At 39.2% G+C, this 5,127-nt stretch overlaps 1 protein-coding gene across 2 annotated transcripts in view; it reads right to left on the bottom strand.

The window, feature by feature from the left end:
- The window catches only part of CEP83 (centrosomal protein 83kDa), a 124,079-nt gene that overhangs the window by 44,770 nt on the left and 74,182 nt on the right, over positions 1-5,127 (bottom strand). The gene's annotated exons all lie outside the window — the stretch shown is intronic.

Here is a 5,127-nt window from a genome sequence, read left to right as displayed (position 1 = left end):
GAGATGTGCAGGAGGCAGCTGATCGATGTTTCTCTCTCATCGACGTTTCTAACTCTCTATCTCTCTCCCTTCCTCTCTGTAAAAAATCAATAAAATATATTTTAAAAAAATAAAAAAAATAAAAAAAATAAAAAATTTGTTAAAGTATTTATTGCCTAGATATGACAGTTGCACTTTCTCTGAATAATCTGAACCAAATCCCAAAGAGTCATAAAAACATTCCTTTCTGCCTCTAGATCCCTGGTTCTTAACACATTCGTACCACTCAGGAGTTTTCTCATGTTTCGCGCGCCATCTGTTAAGGACCGCTCACGACTGTTCTCGTTTTTCACGCCCATGGAAAAAGGAGCAAATCTAGATACTTATGTAAATTTTGTTTGGTCCCTCTTCATAGAGGAAAATGTTTTACGCAGTACCATACGTTAAAAAAGTACTAGGAACTTTAATTGTTTAATTGTTTTTGTAAATAAAAATGTTATAATTATTGAAAAACAACACCTAAAGTGCATTATGATGATTTAAATAACGTGCAGTTTGCCCAAAAACGTGCGGTCCCTGGCATATGTCTTAGAGATTTCTATGCGGTACACAATGTGTTAATCTTTGTGATCAGGCCTCAAAAATCCTAAGAAAACAAGGGATCTTTTCCTAAACAAAATGTACAATATTAAAATGCTGTGTACAATTTCAAGAGATTCACAGTTTTCTAAAGCTGCCTGGCCCAAGCTACTCTGTTTTTTTCTAGTTTTTTTTCCATGATGTTTTCCATGTAGATTATGGCTCACTGTAAATTTGCTTTATGCTTTTGACACAGCAAAATGTGAGTATCCAGAGATTACTACCTGGGACTACTAACAAAACTTTAAGAAACGCCGGCCAGTGTGGCTCAGTGGTTGAGTGTCAACCCATGCACCAAGAGTTCACTGGTTCGATTCCCAGTCAGGGCACATGCCTGGGTTGCAGGCTCAATCCCTGTCCGGAGGAGTGGAGGGTGGGATGCAGGAGGCAGCCTTTAGATGTTGATATTTCTCTCTCATCGATGTTTCTATTTCTCTCTTCCTTCCTCTCTTTCTAAAATTCAATAAAAACTTACTTAAAAAACAAACAAAATCTTTAAGAAACATTAAAAAATGGAAATAGTGGTGCTTTGCAAGGTTTCAGAATCTTTTAAGTTACACATACACACAGAGACATGCTAGAAAACAAAATATATAAGAAATAGAAATATAGTTGAAAAATGTATTACTTGAGAAGCTCTTGACGCAAATCCCAAAGAGATAGTATTCTTAAATTCTTATTTTTTTCAAAGGTCTCAGGTGGTATGATCTCACTAACTTGGCTAATAAGGGTAACTCTGTGGGAAGCTTCTTTAAAGCTGTCTGAATTATATGAGTTCTAAAGATCAAACACTTCGTGAGGTAACTGGAAGAATTTACCTCATTGAATGTGAAAAACCTTTAAGAGCATCATTCTCAGACTATGTTTCGTAATATTTTTAGTGATTTTTATTTTTTTTAGAGAGAGGGAAGAAAGGAGAGGGAGAGGAACATCGATTTGCCACATCCTGCCTACCCCCTACTGGGTATTGAGCAGGCATCCCAGGCATATGCCCTGACCTGGGACCTCTACGTGCATGGGATGACGTTCAACCGAGCCAGGGCTTTAGTAATATTTTTTCAATAGAAAGGCAGTCACACTGACATAACTCCATTAAAAAAAGATAACACAAATCTGAATACAGCACAGGTGTTCCTTTGCATTGTAAACTACCATTTCAAGCGTTTACTAGAATTGCAAAATAATGTCGATGAAAACTTCAAGTTGCAAAGAAAACTGACAATCATGTTTGAAATATTATTTTAAAATTTATCTTTCCAATGAAATCTTTTCACATATAATATTTCAAATGAAAACTTGGCTTGTCTAAATTTAAAGAGTGATTTTAATATGCCATTTATATGCAAAATAGACAGGCAACTTTTAGCAATGTGTATTAACAAACAAGCAGAGAAATAATACTACATTAAAATACTCTTCTTCCACGGGCAGAATAGGAGAAATCATCTACGCACTAACTCTAAAAAGAGCAATAGGGAAGGCTATGTACAGAAAAAGAAAAAAAAAATCAGGGTCAGGACACAAATAAGCCAGAGAGCTCACATACATATGCTGCAAGGAAAGTATCTGGTGGTCCCCAAGAGTTAGAAACCACAGCAAAAGCCAACTTATCCAGTGTCCTAATGCTCCATCTATGGTTCAGGTTATTCCAGCAGTTCAGTTCGGCTACTCAGGTCCACAGCAGTGTTTTGAAAATACTGAATACTCACTATTTCTTTTTATAAAATTGAAAATAATTTATACCATGAGAGAACTCCCTATATCCTGAAGTTGTCTTTTGCATCCATTTCTTTGCATATTTTATCATTGAAAGCACTCAATATATATCTACTGAATATAGAAATAATTTGCTTACAATTAACCAGGAAGCAATCAAGTTATTTATTTTCTAGTAGGACTTATAGAAACTTAGTAGGCTGACAGGATTTTCAGAGATCAGCTAGAGCGATGCCTCATTTCATCTATGAGGAAAATAGATCCCAATGATATTAAGTAACTTGCCTAAAGTCATATACACAGTTACTGATACAGTGAAGAATGAAATCAGTCAATGGTCTCAAAGTTATGTACATCATTTTCTCATTTAATGATATCACAAGTATGTAATCATTACCATGATCATTTTCATCACCAGCTACTATTTATTATGTTCAATGCCACCTTTAATCTTACAAAAACCCTGTAAGAGACAGGTATTATCCCCATTTATTTATTTATTTATTTTTAAATATATTTTATTGATTTTTTACAGGCAGGGAGAGGGATAGAGAGTTAGAAACATTGATGAGAGAGAAACATCAATCAGCTGCCTCCTGCACACCCGCTTCTAGGGATGTGCCCGCAACCAAGGCACATGCCCTTGACCAGAATCGAACCTGGGACCCTTTAGTCCGCAGGCCGATGCTCTATCCACTGAGCCAAACCGGTCAGGGCTATTATCCCCATTTAAAAGTTAAGCAAGTGAGAAGTCACATAGGTGGTGAGTGAGATGAATGAGTCAGGACTCAAAGGTAGATTCATCTGATTCAAAGCCCACAAACTTCTCCATTGCACTTCATTATCTCCTTCAAAATGACAGTTTTTAATTTCTAAATATATCTGAATCTCAACCTATAAGCTCAATTATAGGACTATGCTTGAATTAAAACATTTTAATAATAAAAAACTCATTGCTCAAATAGAGTAGAATGAATTGTTTCATGGCCATAAATTAAAACAGATTTGTGTATTCCTTTCCACAATAAGAACACTCTTTTCAATGGGACCAGAGTACTTACATGCTTCTGACTAACACTCTCTGCTTCAGTCTTCTCAAGTAATTCCTTGGCCAAGGAATTTATGATGAATATAGTATTCCTTTAGATAAGTTATATATTCCCACCAAGCTATAGTAAATCCCTTCTGGTCTGGGAGCCATTTTGTTTTTTAAGATAATTTTACATATAACTCTGCTATGATAGAAAATACATATTACTTCACTGATTTAGTAACCAATCTTATTTCCAAGTTCTTAGCAATGCCAGAAGTACTATTACTATTGCTAGCTAATATCTATATATATAAAGAGGTAATATGCAAATTAGCTGGGACGCCGTAACAGTCACGACTGCTCAGGAGGAGGCTGCGCGTGCAGGTGGGTGGGAAGGGACTGCGTGCACGGTGAGGCAAGCCACAAATGGCGCAGGCCAAGAGCGGACACACACACAGGGGGGCCTGTCCGAGCCGCCATGGCGCGGCTGGAGCAGACCTGGAGTGGACACACACACAGGGGGGACCTGCCCAAGCCGCCGTGGCGCACCAGCAATCCCGTCTCTGTGCATGAACTGCAGAGGGAACACCTCTTCTCTCAGCTCATTGGCTAAGCTCCCTGTACGCCACTTGCAGTGTTCTTGGTAACTTGGGTAATAAGAATCCAAGAAGGTGATCTAGGGTTTTCACCTCACTCCTAGAGGAAAAAATGAAGGCCCGCTGCTAGAGGGGCTAAGAAATGTCATATCCTGCCCTAGCCGGTTTGGCTCGGGGGATAGAGCCTTGGCCTGCCGACCGCAGCGTCCGGGATTGATTCTGATCAAGGGCATGTACCTAGGTTGCAGGCTCCTCCCTGGCTGGGGCCCAGGTCAGGGCTCATGCAGGAGGCAACAATCGAAGTGTCCCTCTTACATTGATGTTTCTGTCTTTCCCTCTCTCTTGCATGCTCTCTAAAAATCAATGGAAAAATACCTCAGGTGAGGATAAAAAAAGAAAGAAAGAAATGTCATATCCTATGGAAGAGACATCTTGAAAATGCCTAAAGAAAGTTGTCTTTTTTTCATGGTGAAGGGACTGGAGTCCATGTTGATGAAAACACCTTGGCGGCTGCGGCGGCCGGCAGTGGCAGCAGCAGTGGGGTGATGGGGGTGGCGCCTTGCCCTGATTAGCCCGGTCACCTCCCGCAGAAGGTGGCCAGACTGCAGCTTAGGCCCGCTCCCCCCGGGGAGCGGGCCTAAGCCATCAGTAGGACATCTCCTGAGGGCTCCCGGACTGTGAGAGGGGGCAGACTGGGCTGAGGCACGCCCCCCCCCTCCAGTGCACGAATTTCATGCACTGGGCCTCTAGTTATGATAATAACAGCTAATATTTGGGTGATTATATACTAAATCTTATGCCAAATGCTTTATGCATAAATCTCATTTAATCTTTGTCACACTCTATAAAGTAAATATTAGTCTCATTTTAAATGGAAAACAAACTTTTCAGAGAGAACATAAATTGCTGAAGGTCACAGAGCTAGAAAGTGGAAGAAATGAAACTTGAATCCAGTCTGTCTGACCCCAGAGCTGATATTCTCATTCACTACTGTAGTCTATAAGATACTTCTAGCATTGCTATTCTATTTCTGGTTACTGGATTCCTTATATACATATCCTGCATTTGAGGGGTGATGGAGGATCTATAAGTTATTGAGAAAATCTGTATATAAAATGTTCAAACCATTATATTATTTTTTAAAAATATATATTTTTTTATTAA

The sequence above is a fragment of the Myotis brandtii genome, unplaced genomic scaffold, assembly GCF_000412655.1.
Source record: "Myotis brandtii unplaced genomic scaffold, ASM41265v1 scaffold504, whole genome shotgun sequence".
NCBI lineage: Eukaryota > Metazoa > Chordata > Mammalia > Chiroptera > Vespertilionidae > Myotis > Myotis brandtii.
The sequence above is the reverse complement of the archived record's forward strand: the minus strand, read 5'-3'. Positions and strand labels throughout refer to the sequence as shown.